Below are 26,001 nucleotides of genomic sequence, written 5' to 3'. Positions count from 1 at the left end.
CCTGCAAGTACCGTTCCTGAAGAGCAGCAACAGAGCTGCATCGTCAACGGCACAGTACGCAAGACTTCCCGACGCAGCCCTCAGCGCAACGCAACGCGACACCCCGACGCCCCGAGTACTACGCCACGTCACGGTGAACTCTTTATAAACTCTTCTTTGACACTTTTCTGGCGTTTAGGTGCATAGGCTTTCTGTACCTTATACATCTGTACATTTTCGGTTTCTTGATGTCCGATTTGTAGAATAGCTATTCCTTTTGAGGTTTTGTTAGGCGTCGTGCTTTGTTCTACAATACGTGTTTTCTTTGTAACCCTTCAAAGCGCCCTCGTCTAATTAACTGGCGACTGTGGCTAGCCACAGTCGCCACCGAACACACCCTACTCAAGAACCTGCGGAGGTGGTTTCCATTCCCTCCTCACAATATATATATATATATATATATATATATATATATATATATATATATATATATATATATATATATATATATATATATATATATATATATATATATATATATATATATATATATATATATATATATATATATCAGGGTGTCGAACCGAAAAAAATACCGGTTCGGTTACGGTTCGGGTTCGGGTGAAATAATTTCGTTCCGGTTCAGTTCCGGTTCGACAAAATTATGTGCCGAACCGGTTCGCGAACCGGTTCGGGAGCTTGAACCGGTTCGCGAACCGGTTCGCTGAATTGACTTGTCACTGAAATTAGAAAAAAAAACATTTAGTAGTTTAAAGCGACAGTAAAGTCAAAACACAAACAAAAATTCAAAATGCTGCTGTTCCCCAAGGGCAGTGGCGCAATTGCAAAGCAAACTTTAAATAATCACGAGATATTAGAAAAACAGATGAAGTGGTGACGATTTACTACCTACTTTCTCGTCCAGACTTTATGTTGTCCTAGCGACTATTCATAAAGCCACCGCCGAGAGATATGACGGTGGGATATACATATATTCTGCCCTTTCATTTTTTGTTAAAATCGCAATCGTCACTATGGAATCGCCTATCACGCTTACCTTGAAGCCTTAAATTTAGGTCTGCGTACTGGCGTGTTGAAATATCAGCGCTAATTACCAATGGCGCACATTTTTTTTAATATTTGTAACAAAACAGAACAACCCTACTACAGGCACATAAATACTACCAATGAATTAGATCATTTGGTCACCCTGAATAATTTGTTAGCTGTCACCCTATCGAATGTGTTAGCCACACTTTTGTTAAAAGTAAGCTTTAGTTAACGCTCAGTCACTGCATTATTTCTCTGACCACTGCAATTCCTTTTGCGAAAGCTATACTGGATGTGTGCATTACAATCAGTATGTCATCGTACCGCCTGACCCCCGGCCATCGTTCCGTGTGCTACATTGCGTAATCTTATAACAGATTATGCTGTTACAAAATGAAAGGGAAATTTTACGCGCGGAGCATAAGAAGAACTTTTTTGGGTAGGCGCTCTTTAATTCGTCCACAGCAGTACTCCCCTCTGACCTGCCTCGGTGGCTCAGTGGCTAAGGCACTGCTGAGCGCGAGGTCGCGGGTTCGATTCCCGGCCGAAGCGGCCGCTTTTCTGATGGAGGCGAAAAGCAAAAACGCCCGTGTGTACGAAATTTCGGCGCACGTTAAAGATCCCCAGGTGGTCAAAATTAATTCGAAGCCCTCCACTATGGCGCGCCTCATCGCCTGTGCTGGGTCGGCGCGTTAAACCCCACAATCAAATCAAATCAGTACTCCCCTCCGGATCGAGTAGCAGTAGAAGAAATGTAGCGAGTTGGGCAGTCAGTACAAGTGCACCTTCGAAAAAAAAAGCAGATCTGAAAGAGAAAAAACTGCAGAACAAGCAGAAAAGATGATCGCTCGGCGAATGGGACAGTGTGAGGTACCGGCCGTCCTTTCTGCACGTGTCATCTGCTTTATTACTGTTTCTGCTTCCAAGACAAGGTCGAGGACTGCAGTTTCTTGCCAAGAGATTAAGTGCGCACCTTAACAGTTTTCCCTGACATATCTGTTGTTATTTGTACTTGTAAAAAACGGAGCTTGTCCACTGTACTGTCCTCAAAAATGGTCGTGGGTAAGGGACATCGAAGCCACTTGTAGTCAGCATCAAGTGGTTTAGCCACTGAGCCGCTCCTGCGGTCAAATTTGTCAAATATTACAATTTGCAGGTGTCGGACCTTTTAAACAAATTATGAAATGGAAAAAGTTTGCACACATCGGGCTTTCGCTGTTGCACACTGGAGCACTCCTGCAGCCTGATTGCTCCACTAAAGTTGCAGCTAGGGAAGGGCAAAGTCGTTTTATATCCCCTGCAAGCTGCGGAGAATGACATTTCCTTTGGTCAGCTTCCACTACGCTCGCGCTTCCAGCAGCAACAGACCATTGCTACATTGGTGCTCATTCATTTCCCTTGTTGTTACATAGAGTGTGATAGTGTTCAATTGTCTGGAGGGGGAAGTGAGCGAGCAGGTACGAAGTTGATGGTACGTGAAAGAAAAAAAAGCCTGAATTGCATTGACTGTGCAATGTCAACAACAGAGGGTCGAACCGTTTCGGCATGAACCGGTAACCGTTATTTGTTTTTTCGGTTCAGTTCCGGCAAAAATACCGGTTCAGTTCCGGTTTTCGGTTCGGTTCGGTTCCGGTTCGACACCCTGATATATATATATATATATATATATATATATATATATATATATATATATATATATATATATCCCACCCGGCGGGCATTTTTTCACCACTTTCTTTTCGACTCAAAAAGTTCTTCATCTCTTTCTATGACCCACCACAACCTCCCCTTTGCTTTCCGAGGTTTTCTTGACTGCCAACCCTTACTTTCTGTCTTATTTTCACGGAGCCCCTCATTTCCCATTTTCTGATTCGCCATATATATATATATATATATATATATATATATATATATATATATATATATATATATATATATATATATATATATATAGCGAATCCGAATGGGAAATGAGGGGCTCGTTGAAATAATACAGAAATAGGGATTGGCAGTCAAGAAGGCCAAGGAAAGCAAAGGGGGGGATGTGTTAGGTCATTGAAACAGATAAAGAATTTTTGGCAGAAAGAAAGAAAGTGGATAAAAAATGCCCGCCGGGTGGGATCAGAACCCACGACCTCCAAAATACGCGTCTGGTGCGATGACCACTACGCTACCGGCGGGGCTGTTTTTCCCCTCCACTTTATCGGGTATTTGTGTTTAGGAATTTGTTGTCTGCGCTTTAGGGTGGTAGCCAGCGCCACTCAGACTACTTGGGGTGAAGGGGACCTTCGTTTTGCCCCCGGGCCGTGACTCGAGCGTCTACGACATGTCAAGAGTGGTCGACCAGCGTTGAACCCTCTTAAGCTCCCTATGGCACCAAGACTGCCGGAACAGAGACCCTCGCTATGGATGTAGCGAATCAGAATGGGAAATTGGGGGCTCGTTTAAATAATACAGAAATAAGGATTGGCAGTCAAGAATGCCAAGGAAAGCAAAAGGGAGGATGCGGTAGTTCAAAGAAACAGAAAAGAATTTTTGGGAGAAAGAAAGTAAGAAATAAAGAAATAAATGGAGTGTATATATATATATATATATATATATATATATATATATATATATATATATATATATATATATATATATATATATATATAAATATATATATATATATATATATATATATATATATATATATATATATATGTGTGTGTGTGTGTGTGTGTGTGTGTGTGTGTGTGTGTGTGTGTGTGTGTAGAAAGACAACTCTTGATAATTTGAAAACCCTTAATTGGAATTTTTATTTAATTAGCAGTCATGTGCTTGTCCCGGCAGTTTTGCATGCTATTCAATGAATGACATTGGTCGATAATTCGAAGCTAAGGCCCGTTCTATCGGTTAATTGGAAGATATTTCAGATAAAAAGCATCGAAGGGATCGTCCTTTCCTGATAAAATTCAGAATTTTCAAGCGCGAAAACAGTACTATGCGGTTCTGTACAGTACTGTGTTCTGTACTGATGTTGGCCCCATCGCAACTGGGGATTGTACAGTTGATAATACGGCAGGCCAGTTGAGACTCGCGCAGGCGTACGAATCTCTTCCTTCTGAGCACCTCAGCATTCTTTTACGTGCATAGCACCGTGCGGTGGTGCTGTGCTATCTTGTCGGTGTGCTCTTCTGTCGCGTGCCCTTTGGTCGGGTGCTCTGTAGACGCAGTGCTGTTATGTCGGTGCTCTTCTGTCGCGTGCCGTTTTGTTGTGTGCTGTTTTGACGCCTCCCCGTGTGGGGGACCCTTCAGGCTACCATTTTAGCGATAATTATCAACTATCATTAAGAAGTTTTAGCACAGCGGCTAGCGGAGGCTCACGCTACGGTGGCGGGTTACCGGGACCCGACTGCCCATGCGAGCGCGAGGAGGGCAAGGAGCTCGCCCCTCCGCGGAACGAATGCGCGGGCATAGACAGGGTCGACCCGTCAAACTAATCCACCCTACCGGAAGGAATCCGCAAGATCCCAGTCGAGTCCCGGCACCCGCAGCTGTAGCGTTAGCGGGAGCTACCCGCTACGCTAAAACTCTCTATTGAAAGCCGTGTCGTACGCTCGACTTGGCGACGAGAGTTCAGATTCTGAACGAAATCAAGGAGGGAAGACGTGTTACGGACTAATGACAACGCTGTTCTTGTGGTTTTTGTTTAACGGGAAATCGGGTTAATTCGACGTGTTAGCGCTCCCCGTTGACTTCGTATTAACGGCAGTCGGTCGATGGAAAGGGTGAATGTCCACGTCATCGATCATGTGTTGTGCCGGAGTTGCACCATTTCGCACACGTCTTTATTTTTGGAGGCCCCTTGAGAACGAAATTTCCACTCGTCTCCCAGCATGTGAAGACGAGTGACGTCTTGGTCTCGCCGACGGTTGGAAACCGAAGAGCTTGGGCACAGCTTCCTTTCGGTGGACCCTTCTATCATACGGGTATGAAGGAAAGAAGTGGCCCGCAGCGTACGGCGAACCGAGGGTAGAAGCCGCCACTTGAAACCGCCGCCGCCGCCGCCGCCGTTGGCGCCAGCGTTTCTTGCCGCCTCGTGCCTCTGGGTGATTCATCCACGTACACCTTGCTAAAGAGCTCGCGAGGAATTTTTCCCAGGCCCATGTTGGCCGATCCTAAGAGTGTCTTACAGCATATTTTCATGCAGAATCACACCGAGGCTTTTTATGGACTGGAAAATGTCAACGCTGGTGCAACCCAGAACAATGTTTTGCACAGTGCCGAGTGTTTCGTTTTTCGGTGGAGAAAGAATGGGCTTAGCATCTCCTTCGGACCAGTGAAGATGCAGTGTAAACGGCATTTGCGTTATCAATAATTTCTGGTACTGTAAGTGCCGAGAAAGACATACTGGTATCATCCACGAATATAATAAACATAGCGCAGTGGTCAATGCGTGCAATATTGTTAATATAAAGGTTAAAACGTGGAGATTTAGTATGCTGCATTAATAATTAACCCCAATTAATTTCTCTGTTGTATGATAACTGTACATGAACAACTACGTGTTGCTCTCGATGTTTAAGGTACCAGCGAATAAGTTCAAGGCACGTACCTCGAAAACCACGTGTGCATTATTTATTTTTGAATGACTCTAAGAGAGAGAGAGAAAGAGAGAGAGAGAGAGAGAGAGAGAGAGAGAGAGAGAGAGAGAGAGAGAGAGAGAGAGGTCTTTATTAGATGAAAGCAAAGAGGTTTGCCGGCATGTTCCATCCTACATGCTACTCTGCGGGGATCGGGAGAAGGGAGTAAAGGCCGTAAAAGAAGTAAGGCAGAGGAAAGGGGGAAAAAGAAGAGGTTAAAAGAAAAAGTGAACACAAAGCTTTCTGTGGTGACGTAAAAGCCCACACGATCTCACAGGTAAAGTTCTAAATTGTCTCTGCGACGCGGATGCTGTGTAAATAGTCAAATAAGGCAACCAACACTCTGGGACGATGGAGAGGGCCAGGGTCCAAGGAGACCTTTCAAAGATATAGATGCGTTGTTGAGGCATTCAATCTTTTCTGCGAGGTGATTTCTTTCTTGGATGTATGCGGGACACTCTAGAAAGACGTGCTCTAATGTTTCGGGCAATCCCCAATTATCGCAATAGGGATTTGCACTTAGACCGAGGCGATGGCGGTAAGAGTTCGTGAGCGCTGCGTTGAGACGCAACCGGTGGTAGAGTTTCAAGCTTACGTGGAATCCGCTCTGGTAGCCTCATTCTGAGTCCAGGGTTTATATGGTGCAGGAAAGGGTGCCGAGCTTCAGGACAAGACCAGAAGCGATTTCGCTCCTCTTAGGCAAGCTCCTTCGCTAGTGCTGCGGCCTGGTGTGTTGTGAAAAAAATCTTTCTTACATTTCGCAGCTGTAGGCCTCTGCGAGCTGCCTCATCCGCTTTCTCGTTGCCGAGAATGCCGCATTGTGCAGGCATCCATTGTAGGGTCACTCGGTGACCGGCGAGGTAGGCGAGATGGTGCAGGTACGTGACGTCACGGGATACATGTTCGTGAAGGCTGAAGCAGCTGGCCCGCCGTAAGGTTTACAACGCCGCCTTCGAGTCCGTGAATATAGCCCATTCTGCTGGTGGCTGACGAAGAATGTAGCGCAGGGCTTGTTTAAGTGCATGGGGCTCTGCAGACGTGGATGAGGTTGTTCGTTCTAGGTGCTAGGACAAGGCTTTGCCGGTCGACGAAATGAAGACACCGGAAGAACTACCGTGAGGCGTAGTTGAGCCGTCAGTAAAAATGTGGGCCATATGTGAATATCGGGCATTGATGTGGGCAAGCGCGAGTTGTAGAAGGAAAAATTGTGACAGAGTTTTCTTAGAGTTAAGAGCAGGTATGCTATTGTTTATGCACAGGGGTGAGAGAGTCCAGGGAGGGAAATCAGACGGCATGGTTGGTCGTGCTTGAGGGGGTACAGAAATGTTTATAGAGTTTATCGTTTCTGTGAAGCTGGAATTTTTGTTGCGCTGTACATTACGGGCCAAGAAATCGGTTTGTGAGTGCAACCGATGCCTCAGGTATATTCGAACTGTTTCCTGCAGCCGGAGAACATCCAAGGGCAAGCAACCAGCCTCCGCAACTGTACCAGTGCCCGAAGTTCCCTTAGGCAGACCAAGACAGGCGCGCAGACAATTATTTCTTGCTCCGTTAAGTTTTTTGCTTGAAGTCGACAGCCGCTGTAAAACAGGTAGGCTGTAACGTAGCAAGCCATCGACATAAGCCTTGCAGAGCAGCACCATCGATCGACAGTCACTGCCACAGCGACTGCCGGAAAGGTACCCAATAACTTGCCACACTGCAGAAACTCCAGTACGTAGTCTGTGAACCTCAGGGGCCCACGAGAGGTTCCTGTCCAGAGTAATCCCGATGTATCTTTGGGTGCACACATAAGGCAGTCGATGACCCCCAAGAATTAACGGGAATTGAGTCATCCGCTTGGGAGTGAATGCCATGGCTACGCTTTTTTCAGGCGAGATACGGAGACCCTTGATCGCAATGTAGTCAAGTATATTTTTTAGAGCTTTCTGGAGCCTCTTTTGTGTATGACGACGAGACCTTGCTGCACTACAAATGCAAATGTCATCGGCGTAAATTGTTACTTTCACGCCAGGAGGCAGGGTGTGCTTTAAGTTGATTAACACAATGTTGAACAGCAGAGGGCTCAAAAGTGCTGCTTGAGGGACTCCTTTCTCGATAATGTGACACGAAGTAGGGCCTTCCGGTGTACTCATAAAAAGTTGTCGTTCCAGGTAGCTTGATATCAATGCATACAACCTTCCACCAAAACCAAGACCAGCAAGGGACTCAAGAAAGGCTGTATGAAAAACCGAATCAAATGCCGCCTTTATGTCTAAAAAGACCACAGTTGGTATGTGCCCGCAGTGTAATTCTTCTTCTAGTGACGCCACAAGAGCAAGGATGCTATCGATGGCAGACCGGTTTTGACGAAAGCCATTCATTTCAGGCGGGCTCTAATATAAGTTCTTTTTGCAATAAAAGACTGGTTTCAGTGCACTTATCTTTTACAAAACCGTATTGGCGGTCGGTCAATACTCTGTGTTTTTGTAAAAAACTAGCCATACGATCACCGAGAAATTTTTTACTACATTTAGAGAAAATTTGGATGATTGATCTTGGCCCATAATTAGAAAAAGTCTTATCCCCACGCTTAGTTATCACTGAGACTTTTGAGACCTGCAACATCCCAGGAGAGACACTCGACAAAAAGATCAGGTTGATAATCTTTTCAGGAACCGGCGTGATTATGTCGCAGACAAACATTACATGCAGGATTTGGAGGTCATCAATGTCTCTACTTTTAAAGCGAAAAAAAAAAAGCTTTCTTAGTGGAAACGATGGCGTCCTGTCAAAAAATGAATGCATTTTCCCAAAGACCGGTTGGTCAACTAAAAACCCCTGATAAGATCGGTGACACACGGCGCGCGCGCGCGAAACCGGGCTTCCACTGTGTCAAAATGGTTACTTGAAAATCACGAAAAAGGAACGGTTCTATAGGAAACAATACACGCGTCCATCATGAAAAAGGAGTACAATAGTATACCTTTATCCCATGAACCGCGCATCTGTATACATTTAGATCGTTCGTAGGTGCGCTTACTTAGCGCGAGAAAAGTCGTCGCATGGCTCGTTTTTCGTTTGCGATTTGAGCCTTTGAAGGTTTGACGATCAATCGAACGCACTTTCAGCTAAGGTTGAGCGCACTTTTGACGCAGTTTCAATGCGAGAAAGGTTCCGCGCTTCTCTCAAGTTTCGTTACGAAGGGATGGTGAAGTATTTGGTGTTTTTCGTTGACGGGAGCACTCGGACAGTGACGGCCGTCAAGAATGCACTCCTGTCTGACTTTCGGCACATACAGTTTAAACAGTGAAGGGACGGAACGCTATGAACAGCTAATACAAAAAAGTAATAAATGCGTTCACAAGTTCGCGATTATGCAGCAATTTGCCATTTACAGTGATAAGTTCAATTGATTTTTGTTCAAGTGTAAGAAATTGTTTAAACACTTACAAGAATATCCGATCATTGCATCTTCATCGTTAAATGAATAGTAGGCGTAATTTATTTTCGCACATTTTTTTTAAACTGTCGGCTTTGTTTCTGTACTGTTTAAATTTCTCTAGGTCTTTACGCATCTGCAACGCGTTCGAGAGGACCCCTCAGTGCTTGAGAAAGTTACTGAATATACTCACTAACCAGTGGTCTCGACAAGTTGGTGTAATAACCTGGACCCACCAAAAACGTTGCACCTATCTCTTCACGAAATTTGGGAACTATATGTTCCCGGACTTTAAAATGCCACCCACCATATCAAGTGATTAAACCTTGGACAGTGTTCCTTTTTCGATTATTCCCTCCCTTCCTTCGTGTCCGCCTCCTTCCCCAACAGGGCATTCATGCCCCCTCTGATAATGAAGGCATTCCTCCTCCTCCCCCTAGGTCTTTAATGTTCATCGTTTTAATGACCCTTCAAAAGCTCGTTTTTAACGCATATTGCATGTGTTGCTTACCGATGATTTCCACCCCTTCTGGGCTTGTGGTTTTGTTTTAAGGGGGAAGCATTCCGAATATACCCATTTGAATTCCTCAATTAATTACGCGCGTGTTCTCCCTCCGCCGCTGCATATATGTCTCGGCCGTCAACTCGCGTAATTTTCGGCGAATATTTTTTTTTTTAAGTTGGTAGGATTATCATTTTACAATCGCCTTGAAAACGAGCTTTTTTTTTTCATTTCCGGCCTTGGCAGTATATCGGGTTATAAATAAATATATAGGTAAACGATCACTAGTGTGGGCCGCAATAACACCACATTGTAGCGAACCCTCAGCGATATTAGTTACAAACACATCTAGCAGGCTGGAATTATTAAAAAAAAACTGCGCGCAAATTAATGGGGACACTAACACATGAAGACAGCACAAGCGCTGTGTACCGGAGACGGGTGGGTTAGAGCAGACGGCTAACGAAACCATTTGCTCCAATAATTTCATCAGGTTCACTCTGAGCTTATGATATTTACAGTAGGTTGATGTTGCAGTCACTGTCAAGCGCAAGAGTTAAATTACTGTCATTGATCCAGCTGAAGAGCAGCGGCACCCCCCGCGAGGCACTTTCAAGGGGTCCCCCTCCTCCCTTTCCAAATAATCGCATTGCTTGCTTGCTCACGCCGAATACATTATCCCGATTTGCGCAAAGTGCATTCCTGTCATTGTCGTCTGCTCGGTCCGTGTACCTGCATTGTTTTCTTTTGTTTTTAGTTTGTTCGAAGTGGAGGGAGCTGAAACACAAAACTGATGAAGTGTTCGATTGATTGATTGATTGATTGATTGATTGATTGATTGATTGATTGATTGATTGATTGATTGATTGATTGATTGATTGATAGGTTTAACGCGCCGACGCTACAAAGACGATGGGGCGCGCTGTAGTGAAGGGCTCAGGATTAATTTTGACCACCTGAGGATCTTTATCGGGAGGATCTTTATCTCGAACACACGGGCATTTTCGCTGTTCACCTACACCAGAAAAGCGGCCGCTGCGGCCGGAAATCGAAATTGATTAATTGAATCTCGAAGCATCAGATCGTCAAGGATTTTGGGGATTCAGAATCGCTTATATACTTACGAATGATGTTTAAGGGACAATGAACCAACCTACTTTTTTAAAGTACCCCAAACAATTGACCTTTCTTTCTTCCAAAAGCTGCACGGTGACGAAACGGGCCCACTCTTGTTCAGAATTCGCAACACCGCAGAAAATTTTCCCTCTCATTTTTCTCCAATTCATTGTTACGCCCAGCAATTTCACCAGCAATTGTAACGGCTGCCTACCAGAAAGGGTGGGTAGCATTAAAGCAGCTATAAAATTCCGCAGCGTCGTTTATCAAGTGCACGTGAACGGAGTCCGCAAGCACGCTTCGAAGTTTTTCGACGTCGCCGACCCGTTTCGGATAATGTTCTCGGGCGGCATTGCCCATCTTTACATTTAAGTCATCGCTACATCAAAAAGTTGCTGCCGCTGAGTGACAGCTGTGCCCGTAAACTGGCGGCTTTGTTCTGAGGCTATAGAAGAACCTGTTTATGGTTTATAGTATTCATTAAAGCCGTGTTTTCGGGGTCATGGCTGTGGCAACCGCAAACCTTCAACAAAACGAGTGCACGGCACCTTCTGAAGGCTCACTGAACAAAGGCAAACCTCACTGCTGTTGCACCCATTTTTGAGATGTCTGCAAGCCTTCTGGGACTGCGGTAGGAGCTCCAAGAATTACCGCAGGGAGACCGATACCGGAAAATGTTCGGTAGTCTTCAAAAAAAAAAAAAAAAAAACGCAGCAACTATTTTCAAAAAACGGGGCATAGCGATGGCAGCCCAAGTTATTTTCTTTTTTACTTTTTTGGGGGCATTGAGGAAAGAATGAGAACGGCCATACGGGACTGCAACAAGGGAAATTCAAGTACAGGAGCAGGGACGAGATATCGGCTGCAGGCAGTCGTGTGTACGCGGTAGACGCATGAGCGCATTCGATCTTTCTAATTTCGCGGGCCCCGCGTGCCCATTTGACTTTTCCTCTAGCAAAATAGCTTCCCTGCGTTGTGGCTCATGAAAGGGGTGACCCTACCTGGGGTCTTTGTGTTGCCAACAGGCGTAAGTTTAGGCCCAAATGCACGGCGAGACCGGTTCGTCTCCAGTTGTAAGATCTTGCTTTATGCCTGTGCCTAACAAAAAGGCAGGCTCGAAGAAGCGCAGCGGTTTCTTGGAGCTTAGCACGCCTATTCGCTCAGTGGGCAAAAGAAAGACCACCAGTCAGGCGTGGAGCAGCGCTCACACACATCCCCTGCTACCGCGAGAGTTGGCGTAGGTGAAAACATACGAGGCTGCTTCGCACGGCCGAGCCCCTATTTTCGTGCTAGTCCATATCGAGCAAGTTTATCTAGTAACGGCATACTATACTTCTACTGTGATGTGATTTTCTTCTACCGTGCGAGTGATAGTAAATACAAATGTTTCCCAATAAAAAACTATGGAGGCTAAAAGCAAAAACGCCTGTGTGTTCGAGATTTCGGCGCATGTTAAGATGCCCAGGTGGTGAAAATTAATCCGGAGCCCTCCACTACGGCGCGTCTCATCGCCCGAGCAGCGTCGGCGCGTTAAACCCCATAATCAATCAATAAATAAACCAATCAAAAACTGGACGGTGCAGTTCAGAGCTTTGATGGAGGTTTTGTATAAATTGACACTTGAATACTTCATCGACACCTTTACGTTGTGCTTGCTTAAGGGCTGCTTGTGCTCGGGCATCACTTTATTGTGTAGTCATACGACACTGTTTTACCTTAAGTTAAATAGCTTAGTTCACGCTTTCCCAGGGGTTAACCATTTACTAGGAATGCCTGAAGTTTTGGGCAGATTATCGTGACGTCGATATGCGGAAACTACCATTCATTCATCACGTGAAGTGCACTCATGCTAAATGCAAAAGAAGCTTCCGGGAGAGCTGATCCAAGTTGCCGTTGCGCGGCTCCTGCGGGGTGCCTCGCACAGCACTTCTCTCTGCCACCTGGACCTTAAATGAAGTACCGTACGACCAATTCAACCCTAGCCTATACAATCGAAAGCAAACGAGCACCGCCACACGCTGTACATACATGGTTCCCCATCACGTCAAAAGGCGGAAACGTCCTGAGGTCATTGTTAAACCCAAGTTTCATTCTGACGTAACTGAAGCCGAAATCCGATCAGGATAAGGAGGAAGCAGATTATTCTCGCGGACTTCTCCCGTTGAACTAGAGTGCATTCACAGTGGCTAGCACTCGTGCTACGTGCACCCACTGGCGCTAGTTTAGCGCGAGCGCTCTAAAAATAAAGCAAGACATTCATCAGATCGAGCGCTCACGCCAGAGCCGGGCCACGTCAAACGCGAAGTCCCTCTGACAGGTTCGCCCGGGATGTTTACTCTGGACGGAACAAGGCCGCTCCGAAGCACGCGCGCACAGACGCCTGCCGCGTGTCCATCGCTCTGCCTTGCGTACGCACGGCAGGCTCCCCGGGGAGACGTTCGCGAAGAGCGAGCCCAGCGACGTCAACCGGTAAAGTGGCCGGGTGCAGACGTGCACGTCTCGCGGGCCTCGCTTGGCCAATGCAGCAAGACTAAAACCTTTCCGTATGCCAGATCTACTCACGAACGCTGGCGTACTAAGGCGCCGCATACCTCCGCCACTGCTGTTCCTGAGGCGCACCCGCCCACCTTATTCCTCATAATGTTCGAGTGAACTGTGGAATACACCGCGTCCAATCTACGGGGGTATGAGGCTGCACTTACAGCAACTATGGTTCTTTGATGTGCGTCAGACGTCATCGCGCACGCGCGCGTTTGTACAACAGCGACAGGGGAGTATTCCGGAAGTGTTGTCGCAATTTCGGGCCCGCCTATATACCCCCTGGACGAAAACAAAACTCATGTCACCACCTGAGAGAGGGATGTAATGGCGAAAAACGATGGGGCCCCATATTAGTGGCGTACGCAGGACTTTATTTTGGGGAGGTGCGAAGGGAGGGTGGGGTGGAAGGCAGACCTCGGAAAAATGGAGGAGGAAGAACACGAGAAGGAGAAAAAGAAATCTTCAAGATGCAGTGGGCGCACTATAGCTAATTTTCCTGATGTTTTATTTTTATTTTTGTTATTTTATCCAGGGCTGGCAAACTAGTTGATCATTATAATGAAAGTCCAAGTCGAAACAGCGTAATAGTAATATCAATTGCGGCGGACCAAGATTATCCCTAGACGTTATTTAATGATAAGCAGAGTCAATGGCCCCGTCCGTTCCCGTTCCCAAGGGCCGCCACCCCATCCTCGCTCGTGTACGCCACCGCCTACTGTCATATGCAAGTGCGAGGGGGTATTATTTCTGCAGCACACTCAAACATAAATGACCAGAAAGGGAATTGTTTTGGGTAAGTGTATGACGGCATTTAAGAGAGGAACAGTTACCACTAAGGCAACTCCAAACGACGAGTGCAGTTGCAACGAAGAACCACGCCGAGTAACCAGCATCATCGAAAGCCTCACGTACTCTTTTGTGCTGATATTTAGTGCAGTGCACGGGCCCGAGCCGTACCGAAAGCCCGAGCCCGGCCCGGCCCGTGGGCTGGGCTCGGGCCGAGTAGCACGCATATTCTCGAGCCCGGGCCGGGCTCGGGCTCGAACCAAAATTTTGTCGGGCCATGCCGGTCCGACCCGCCTCGTGCAGTTCCTGAGGCCCGGCTATCCTGTGCCGCAAATTCTAAATTGTTGGCAAGAGAAAGTTTTCTTGTTGATATTTCAGGTTAAGTGAAAACAAAAAAAAGGAAGTGCTAATTCAGTACCGCGCCGCGTTAAAAGATGTGATAAAAAGACGATTGCACTTAGAAAGCCTTCACATCAATAAAGGAAACGTCTGGGTCCTATCAGCTTAGTGGGAGAGAGCGGGCCAGAAAACGAGGGCACTCCAGCCAGAGACTACAACATGACTGTATTTTCTCTCGCCTTTTAAAACTAAAACAAACTGAACAAACGTGACCTGGATTTCGCAGTGTGTGAAGAGTTTGAAGAACCAATTTTCTAAGCAGAGCCCATGATTTTTTCACGCAAGACTTTTTTTAGAGCCATCACTAAAGGCAAGAAAGAACAGAAGCGCAGATAAAATCATGCTGCCATCGTAGCAAGAGGGAAAGAAAAAAATCAAATGGCGAAACCGGACGCATCGTCTGATCAAATTTCTGCAAGGAATGGAAGAACGAACGGTACAATATCTGTTGAAGAATTTCAATATTAAAAAAAATCCACTTACTCCGAATCATTTAAGGTATCCTCGGGTGTGCCTTGATTTCGAAAACTGGCAAATGAAGTGGCAAGCGAAGTTACACGACTACCGAAAATACAGCTTCTAAGTGAGGATAAGTTGTACAAAGTTCGGTCCAAGTTTAAAGGAAATTTAAATCTAAAGTAGTCGTATTCGCTTTGTGCTTACGCTTTTTAGGTTAACAGCAGACTTCTTCAAGTTCGTGTTAATATCCTGTCGGACTAGAGATGATATTTAACAACACTCTGGCGGGCTCGGGCCGAGCTCGGGCTCATATTTTAGAAGTTTGTCGGGCTTGGGCTGGGCTCAGATTTTAAAAATTCGTCGGGCTTGGGCCGGGCTCGGACTCAATTGTTATAATTTTTTTGGGCCCGGGCCGGGCCGGGCCGGGCCGTGTCATTATCGGGCCGGGTAGGGCCGGGCTTAGAAATTGCGGCCCGTGCACTGCACTAATTGTGATGGCACATCGCATCGAGAGCACTTTCCAAACCAGTGGCTCATTGGGCGGGTATTGCAACAGGATGACACCTCGTCTTGTGTCCGCTAGTGTCTTGGCAGCCATTTTACAGTACACGTATACCAATGAACAGGCGCGCTGCATTTTGTTCGGGCGCCTCTCGTTAAAACACGACCGGCTTTACAGATAGCGACCTGCCCATGCTCGGCAATTCCGCGTGCCAAATTTTATTCAATCAATTTTGTTCCGCAGCATGGATCAGAAAAAATAAACACAAGGAAGCACTTTGCGAGCTCTGTTTCGCAGAATTTATTAAGAAAAAAAAACTGGAATAAACATGAGGTGGGCGGTCAATTCCCACTGGCTGGTGAAGCGTTTCATTGATCGAGTATAACAAAAAAAGACAAAAAAAAAAAAAAACAAGCCCGCAGTCTTATTTGCGCTTCCGCTTCTGTGGAGGCAGTGTCGCAGCAGCATGCATAGTGATGCTGGAAAATGTAGTTGCAGTGAGTCAGATGCCGAGGTTATAGGCTACAGTCGACATCGGGGGAATGCTAGGAGACAAACTTAGCGAAAAGAAACGCTCTTGCGATAAAATATGCTGCGAGATCATGTACAACTTTTTTCATCGTACTTCCGGTGAACATCTTGTACAGAATGGTACTTCTTGCGTATACAGCTGAGCACGAGAGGCAGGTGCAAGGTAAAGGCTTTTTTTTTTTCACCAGGTTCCCACCGTTTTGGTACGTCGGCAGTGGCCCAAAAACATATACCGAAAATAACAACAGTTCTCACCGCATCGGGGGACGGCTATCGTGCCAACTTTTCCATTTGTGAGTCTTTTAAACCACCCCGAGGGAGCTCCTACAAGAGTGACTCCAATTGTGACGAAAACGCCGCAGCAACTGAAGTGGCTGATAGTTCTGCCTTCGCTGGGAAAACAGCATTTTTGCACTAGCATGACGGCTCTTCAAAGCCCCTAATGACCCTGTTAGAGCTACTTTATACAAATTCAAGCCTTCCCCGTGAACGTTTGCACATGCAAAGAGAAGATTCACGTAAAAATCAAACTTCTCCACGTAAAGCCAAATTCGAAGACGTTTCCGAATGTTTAAATGAACGCGAATGCTCGACAATAATTAATACTGAATAACGGCGCTTCAAAGCACAGAATGATCCTGTTAGAGCTATCCTTCCCTGTGAACTTTTGCACATGTACAGACAAGCTTCACCTAAATATAAAACTTCTCCACGTCAAGCCAAAGTCGAAGACGTTTCCAAATGTTTAAAAGAACGCGAATGCTCGACAATAAAGAATGCTAGTCGAGCGGGCAGATATGGTAGGGGTGTGGTTTTCTTGTTAGCGTTGAAGATTTCATAGCTAAGAAACGGGTCTGTACGGAATCGTAAATTTCCTGTGCTGGCTTGTATTGTGGGTACTTATCGGCCCAATCGGTATTGACTGGTACGACCGCTATACATTTTATGCGAGCAGTCGCAGGTCGCACTGCGAGAGAAGAGAACCTGGCGAGGTTGGTAGTCTAAATGTAGCCCCACCGGACAGAGCGCGCCGTACCTACTCAAATTTTTCGGCATCTTGGCTACCGTTGTCACCGGCTGCTATGGGCAGGTCGCTATTTGTAAAGCCGCTTGCTCGACTCCTCATCTCCAGCTTACAGTAGCGCATCGCGCTGTTCTATAGTAAAAAGCCGAAGAGCGCATGCGCGCGCATGCAGAATTGAAGCTCCCCCCTCTCCGCTTCAGCGAGCGCTCACCAACCACCTTTCCAGCAATAAATAAGAATAATGACCGTAATAGCCACGTTTCGATCTGAAGGGTGCATTAAAATGAAATTCGCTAGTTCCCCTCCACTGAGATTAGAAACCAGGGCTCGATGATCACGGAGGGGGAATCATATGAATGTAAATGATTGATTTTAGAAATACCTTTGCAGAATTGTAACAACGTGCCGTGGTAATTAGACAAGATTGGGATCCTTGGCAACCAATTCGAACATTGTCGACACTTTGAATACTACTGTGCTAGCAGCTGTCAGAGCCGCACTCCATTACATAGGCGGGAGTCCTGCTCGGCGGAGGGTAATTGAAATTTGCCTTCAGTGGCTACCCGGTCATTCTGGTATAACGGGCAAAAAGGTCTCCGATACGGCCGCCAGAGAAGTCCACGACCTAAACTACACCGTTGGAATCCCGTTTTCCAATGATGATAGCAAAGCAGCTGCATTTGACCTAGGATGGCAACTCCAGCTGTCGGCTTGGCAGGATCCTTTGACCTCTCCTCTGAGAAGGTATGCGCCTCTCCATGTGATAGACCCTAAGTGCGATTTCCGGCATCCGCGGGGTCTGCCCAAGCGCACTGAAGGTGTGCCACACCGGCTGCGACTTGACGTTGCATACACTCCAAGCTTCTTGGTTAAGCTGGGCTGGGTAGAGTCGCCATTGTGTACAGTGTGCTCTACTACCGACAATATTAGCCACATTTTAAACCACTGCCCGCGATATGCTAGTCAACGGGCAACAGCATCGAAGGTACTTGTGTTACTCCGACGTGGAGGTCCTCTAGAACTCTCACACTTCCTTATATTTTGGCGAAATCATGACGAGGCAGTGCTGGGAACAAAAACTCTGCTTACTTTTCTTGCGGAAACAGGGCTAGAAGAAGTCCTGTGACCACTCTGAACATATACATTTTATATATGTACGCATCTCCCCTCCCCCTCCCCCCTTCTTTCTTTTCATTTTCTTTTTCGCTATCTCTGTTTTCCCCTGTCATGTCACTGTGTTCACTCCCCATCTCGAGTAGCAAGCCCTACCATTAGTGGAGCTGACCTCTTCAGCTTTTATTAAAGGCTCTCTCTCTCTCTCTCTCTCTCTCTCTCTCTCTCTCTCTCTCTCTCTCTCTCTGAATAGATCTGTTGCGAGCCCACAGAATCGTAGATATCGCCTCCGGCACGCTGGCGTCCCGTCCCACCGAGAAGTGGGGCGCACCATTTAGCAGGCACGCTCGTGCAAGACCACTCGTGCGGGAATTCTGAAACGGGGAACGCTCTTAAACACTAAGAAGGGTACACCATGTTAAGCGTGCATGCTTTCGGAAATAACAACCACTTTTATAATTTAGACGATGGTAAGTTGAGAGAGTTGGTTTGTATTCAGCTCTGATTAAATAGCGCTACTCAGGCGACAACAAACAAAGAAGACGACACTTGAGCCCCCTCATATAGGCCAAAACGGGCGCTGCGTAAACGCGAGACTTCGCGAGCACACAGGCGATGGAACAAGTAAGAATTCCCACCTGTCGGCTCATCTCAGCTTCCGTGGGTGCTCACCCTGTAATAGCGACGGTTTGCGCACCTATGACAGCCGAAGTGTACGAGAGGTGATAGAGGCACTCTACATTCGCAGGCAGGAGCTGCACTAGCATGAAACAAACGCCGTCAGCACTCGTGCGGTCTCCGTCTGTAGTCTGTACTCCGTCTGAATTGCACCGCGAAAAAATAAGCGGAACACCTTTAGGGGTGTCTGCCCAATGTGGTCCATTATTTATCTGTCGAATACCCCCGACCACCTTCCGAACAAGGTCTCATTATTCATCACTGAGCAGAGGGAAAGTGGAAAGGCAAGAGTGGAAAGAGGGTACACCCTTAATACCCGGGTAGTAATAAAAAAGTCCCCCATAATAGGCTCGAAAGAACCTAAGAATGCTGCATGAAGCCTCAAGTGGTACGAGGTAAAGATACTCCGTTGTCCTGCTTGTTTTGAGGTTCCTCCTTACATATATCAATCTTTCTTCGTGTGGCACCATCTCTCGGGTTTTACACAGTAATAGTTCCGAGCGCATACGCAAATTATAATTTTGTGTTTTCCATTAAGAATCGGGGCGTATCTTAAGGCCCAGGCTCAAGCTTAAGAAAAATTCATCATGGCTTGAAGATTTGGCCGCAGCCGGAAACAACAACACCAGAAATGCCACTGCTGCTCCAAACGCACGCACATGTGGCACAATACACACATCCGCACGGAGGATTCACCAAAAATGGCAAGGCCTTACTAGGCATATCTTGAAGGGTCATCAACCTCAAGGAAATATTCACATCGCAAGCACACATGGGAGATGTCCACGCTCAGAAGTGTTTTGTCTGTGTTAAAGCAGGAGCTGTAGGACGTACCGTATGGGATATTTGTTGTCGGAGAACCACCCTAATCGCACAGCCGTACGTCAGCACCTGTCGCCGTGGTAGGTTGCATCCCCGCGACGTGATAGCCTGTGATTTCTTAATATCGTCTGGAAAATATCAAGAGCGAAGCTGTTCAGCAAATCGTAATTTTTCGTGTCTGCGGTTAAAAATACCAAGAAATTGCTAAGCGTGCACACGTGAGCACGGGCCTCGCGGCGACCGCCCGGCAGTTAACAAACCAAGGAAATACTATATAGCGCTCGTGTGTGCGTGCCTAGCGACGACCTCCCAGCGTCCCCTGCGCACGTTTGTCAAGCCAAGCATACCCAGTTAGGAAGACCGGTCAAGATTGCCGCGAGCGCCCGGCAGTCAAAAGACCCAAGACAATGCCGAGCGCTCATGTGTGAGTGCCTCGCGGCGACCGCCCAGCGTCCCCGGCGCATGTTTTTCAGGTAACTGTACCCACTTAGGGAGATTGGGGACACGATTGACCCCCCCCCCCCCCCCTAAAAAAAAAAAGCTCAAGCATTAGCCGTTTTCATGGCAACCTTGCTCGGAACGAGAAAGGCACGTTATAGCGCACGCCCCTCCAAGGTGTTGTCCAATGATCATCACTTCCAAAAAAAATGAAAGAACCTCACACTTAACCATGACGGAGTAAAGGTCGTTACGGCAGCGAAGAAGAAGCAAATCGCCGAAAATCGGGGACTTAAACCGTCATAGTGGTCGTGAAGGTTAGTGTGAGCTTCCTTTTTGTTTTAATCGTCGCCGCAGATGGTGTAAAACATAATGGTTTCGTGGGGGCGTTTCTATCATTCACGCGTTCAGAAATCCCGACTAACGCATTCTTGGAGGTGTAAACTGCCCTGCTCGTCTGAAAGGCCCCACACGGGCCCTTGCGCACCGTACCCACTGCGTGCTCACGAGACCGCCGGCGGGAGTGTGTTCGTTACCTCGCAACTGTCTCCCGTGCACCGCACACGCGCGGTGATCGTCGGGGTGGGCTCGCGTGTGCAAACAGGTAGAAATCGAAGCGCCAACACTGCGGTAGCCCGAATGAAGCCCTTAAAATAACGCCCGGTTGACTCGCCGCCGCCAAGCGGGGGTTACGAAGGCGCGCCTCTTCTATATCGCTTCTACCATTCTGCCGCGCTGAATTGGGCTGGCGACCGCCTGACATAATAGTACGTCTAATTTTCATCTTTACGACGAACGTTTCGCGGTGCTGAGAAGATGGTGCGAGGTGCGGGTGTCATTTCGGCTCTCTGGGAAAGAAAACGTTAACTGTTTACAAGGAAGCTATCATTGCCGCGCGAGTCCCTGGGCCTGTCTGGTGCAGTGCGTATTTTCCCGCGAAGCCGCACGCGAGGCTTGCAGGTGTCGAGGAAGTGCCTCCGAAAAAGAGGCTTTGTTTGGGCAAGTTCTGAGCGGCGGCCTTCTAGCGCCAGGGAGGCCTCGGTTGCAGCGCATTTCACACTGTGTGACGACCCTTGGAGGGCCGAAGCTGCTGTTACAAAATACAGTGGTTGCCATCTGCGAAGTTGGCTTAGCCAAAGCAGAGGACATACGTTAGGAAGAGCCTGCTGAGTTGCGTACCCGGCTTCGCAGGATCGTGCGACTCGTGATTCTGCTGCGAGTAATGCTGCTCACATTGCAATGCGCCGGATAAAGCACAAATTTTTCGGTGGCGGTCATAGAAAAGCACTTTCACTTTACATGCACCGGTCTACGATACTGTGCCTGAGCTTTTCAAAATGTCCGTGGATCTGCGTTGTCGCCATTCACCTGAACGATCAGTCACTGCGATCAATCGGAAGACGTTAGCCAATGACGAGGCCGATGTTCTGGCTCAATAAATGCATGCGCTGTGACGTCGCGCAATGCGGACATGATGTTCTGCATGGTATGATATCACACCGTAGACATTTTCCAAGTCTTATAGCATGTCCGACCCAGTTATTCGTCGTATTTGCTCCCTCGAAGGGACTCGGCAACACTTCTGATAAACACTTACCCTCTTTTCTTCGCGTCTGGGAGCATTGTCAAAGCTATAGTTATCAACAGCACGGAGCGGCACTGCATGATTTGCTCGTCACAGTTGATCCGCCTCCCGTTACTGCTTTGCTTTTGTGGCTTTTTAAAGAGTGTCTACCGAGTGTGGTTATTGCAGCAAATGAAGGAAAGCCACCGAATAGCCGCTATACCACTGTAATGATGTAATTCGATTGCTCTAAGAACACCAAGACAGGGAAAGAGAGAAAATTTTCTGGAGCAAGTTTTTAAGTTATCTGATGGGCATAGATCAATAACTTTTGGTCGAGGTAGTACTTTGTGACCCCCTATTCTAAGTACTAGATGTGTTGGTCGACTACGATCTGAAAGCATTAGGATTTAGACAAAAGTTTAAAAAAGCGTTGCAGGGTCTCTTGAAACGCAGCGGTTGGTAGACAGACAATTCTTCAATGAGACCGAAGAAGTCAGCTCTACATCATACTGGGCTTGCTGCTTCAGATGGTTGGTGGACATGTAATGAGGGTGAAATGCCAAAACGAATAGTAATAAAAATAAATTAAAAGGAAGAACCATCAGACGAACACACGCACACATATATACAAAAAAAAGCCAGAGAGGCAGTCACAAGCTGGAGTCTAGTCGAGAGTCTCTAAGGAGACGCACAAGAGCTTTAAAACCTCGCACCGCATTGTCTTCGCTGTTCCAGGAGCCTAAAAAGCCATTCATGCTGAGATTTCTCGCCCGCAGTGAATTTCGCGCCGCCATTCGGGCCGAGGAGACGCCTGGACAAACACAAAACACATGCAGTGTCCTCTCGTACATCTCGAAGGGGACACAGAGGTTCACCAAACCTGTCTGGGGGCTGGTTGGTCATTTGACATGATGAAACGGAATGCCCTAACAAGGACGCGACAAGGAAGGAAGACACAACAAGGCGCAGACAACTGAATGTATTATCCACGCGCTTAAATACTACAGCCCGTCGGTACGTGGGCAACAAACAGAAGAAAAATAAAAGACTACACACATTCACTGTACATTCAAGCAGCCACAAACCGATCAATTATCAAGAAATGCGATTTCTTTAGAAGATAAATATATCGATGCGACATTTATGCACTCATCACCTGCACGCGCAATTTCTCAGGCTCCTATGATCACCCGCGTAAACAAATCATGGCTCCTAGTGATCCCTTTGATTTAGTTTAACATAGGGGAACATTTACTATCACGGCAATGAAAAGCTAGGTGCCCATTGTTATAATTACATACATTATTCCTGTGCTCACCGAGCCTATCATTAATACATCTGCCGGGTACCCCTCACACCTTGCTGTGTCGGTTGTGGAAAAAGTACTCAAACAGACCAAGCTGGCAGCACGTGGTGTTGCGAGCCCAGGAGTAACGGTAAATCCAGCTCGCTAGCAAAAAGTTGCTGTGATTCCGTACATCCCCCAGCTCAGCCCCAACTTGAAACACATCGTCAAGCCCGCATGCGCCAATGTGGCCTTCTCTGCCCCGGCAAGCTTTCCAAGCTCTGTCGAAGGTTAACTGTAAATATAAAGAAGAGAGTGGATGCAAAATTAAACACCACAACCAGTTCGTTCACTAAACGGACGTAGTCGCGTTTTAGCTCCCTCTAAAGTGCAAAAAAGTATACATCGGCCAAACTGGTAGATGTATTAATGATAGACTCCGTGAACACAGGAATAATGTCTGTAATTCTAACAATGCGCACATAGCTATTCATTGCCGTGATAGTAAATGTTCCCCTATGTTAAATGAAACCGAGGTGATCCCTAGGAGCTATGATTGGCTCACGCGGGTGATATCAGCCCTAAAGATGGCGCGTGCGAGCGATGAGTGTATAAGTGTTGCGTCGATATCTTTATCTTCTATAGAGATCGCATTTCTTGACTATTGATCGGTTTCTGGGTGCTTGCATGTGTAGTGAATGTGTGTTTAGTCTTTTTTCTTCTCGTGTTTGTTGCCCAGGTGCCGACGGGTTGCTTCATTTAAGCGCGTGGATAAAAATTACGCCCACCTCCCCTCGCGGGAACCCTGGTGTGATGCGACGCTGAGGGGGGTTCAAGCGCAAGCGGAGAGCAACCGTCGACCGAAAGGCCGCCGGAGAGCGGCACACCGGTTATATGCGCAGCGCGCCCGAAGGAGAGGAGACCGCGGAGAGAGAGAGAGTACTGCACATGCGCAGCACCGCGCGCAGCGCCGCCCACCGGCGGAGTAAGAGCGCGCTGGGACGCACACTCGCAGATGTTGAGAGAGAGTGTTCGCTCTCACTTGGGCACGCGCCGGCGCCAGTGCGTCTGCCGCGGCTATGACGCAACACAATCCAACACAATCTACTTTAATCCAATCCAATCCAAGCCAAGCCAAGCCAATCGAACCCAATCCAATGTCCCTCGTGAGAGAGTGTTCGCTATCGGAGAGGAGAGGGGGTGAGCGGAGGAGAGTGCGGACGCCGACGACGGACGCACGCAGGAAGGACAGGGCCGCCGACAAGAGATTCTCTCAGCGTCGCATCTAATAAGCTTAGTTTGCTAGTCTGCGCTGTGTTGTGTCGTCCTTCCTTGCCCCGTCCTTGTTACGGCATTCCGTTTCATCATGAGGCAGAGGGGATGTCACCAGCTCAATTTTGTACTGATTGCAGGGTTTATCACGCCGACGCAACGCAGGCGATGAGGTGCGCCGTAGTGGAGGGCTCCGGATTAATTTTGACCACCTGGGGATCTTTAGCGTGCGCCGAAATCTCGTACACACGGTCGTTTTAGCGTTTCGCCTCCATCAAAAAAGCGGCCGCCGCGGCCGGTAATCGAACCCGCGACCTCGTGCTCAGTAGCGTAACGCCTTAGCCACTCAGCCACCACGGCGGGTCATCTCGATTTTGTAAAGAAAGCTTTTAGATGCAACACATCTCATTCACCCGCCTTGTCCCTGCATCCGGCGTTGTCGTCGTCAGCGTCCGCCCCTCCCCCATTCTCCTCGCCGCGCTAGCTGCGCTCTCCGCCGCTCACCCCCTCTCCTCTCCGATAGCGAACACTCTCTCGCGAGGGGCATTGGATTGGATTCGATTGGCTTGGCTTGGCTTGGCTTGGCTTGGATTGTATTTGGATTGGATTGAATTGGATTAAAGTGGATTGTGTTGGATTGTGTTGCGTCATAGCCGCGGCAGACGCACTAGCGCCGGCGCGTCCCCTCACCGTTATGCGCGCTATAAAACGCGGTGCCTGCGCCGCTCCGCTCCATCGTTCCAGCGCCGTTCCTCCGCTGTCCAACGCTGCAACGTGAACCCCCTATGCGTCGCATCTACACAGGGGTTCCCGCGAGGGGAGGTGGGAGTTTTTGCTATAAGCTAATTCGAGTCGCAGGCGATGTATAACACACTCAGTTGCTCGGGATAAACCGTGTGGTATGCGAAACTGCGCGTCGACAGCGTAAGGGAGGGGGGAGGGGTGGGAGGGGACGTACTGCAGATCCGGATTCGGCCTGTCCTGCAATTGCATGCGCCATCCGAGAGTTGTAACTAATCCGTTGACTTCCTCCTTGAGTAAAGGGAGTTGGGCTGTTAAGCTCGTGGAATCACCCTCGCGGCAGACCCGATTAGAAATTACTTTGCCCGTGATGCCAGGGTCCGGGCAACCAGTGCAACGATATAGTGTGCCCTTTTCGCAGTGCCCCTGGGTGTATTATGTTGATCTCGTGAATCAGCCGGCCTTGAATCATAAGTCAACTTTATTAAACGCATCTCTTGAACAATACAAAAATGTTTGGACCGATAGCCGAAGGCTAGTGTCCGGCACCTGCCGTAGACGAACGCACCAAGTTGCTCGGATCATTTCCTTGTTTTTCTTTTGATCAAGCTCGCAAAATGAAGGCGCATCTGCACGATAAAAAACTTAAAGGAAGTCATACCGCATTTACGTTATCGCGTAAGTTGAGAAACAGTAATCACATAGAAGATGGGCAAAACGAATTAAATGGGAATATCCACTTTCGTGCGCCAAGACCCACAACAAGTACTTAACTTTGACGCATGATAAACAAGGTTTTTTTTAAGAAACAGTATAAGTACCACGTTGTGACCTCTGAAGAAAAGCTCGGGAAACTTTATGCTTATATACTCCCCCCCCCCCCCTTCCCCTCGTCCTTCCGAGTTATACAGCATGTCGGTACACGCTCCGCAACCCGTGATGGTCACGGCAGGATCGTCTACTAAAAAGTTTCATCGTTGTATAAACAGGAGGTAGCTAGGCATTAAACGAAAGGAAAATAAATAACTTGCCAGTCAGGCGTGTTTAAACAGGTTTGACAATGTCACGGGCTTTTGGGGGTTGCGGAAGCACTGCGACGGCCTCAGGTTACCGGCGCTTCCTGCTGGGCATCCGGTGAAGGCATTGCTCC

Source organism: Haemaphysalis longicornis, unplaced genomic scaffold (assembly GCF_048455015.1).
Source record: "Haemaphysalis longicornis isolate Haplotype H1 unplaced genomic scaffold, Haemaphysalis longicornis Haplotype H1 scaffold_1, whole genome shotgun sequence".
Classification (NCBI taxonomy): domain Eukaryota; kingdom Metazoa; phylum Arthropoda; class Arachnida; order Ixodida; family Ixodidae; genus Haemaphysalis; species Haemaphysalis longicornis.
This window is presented reverse-complemented; position numbering follows the sequence as displayed.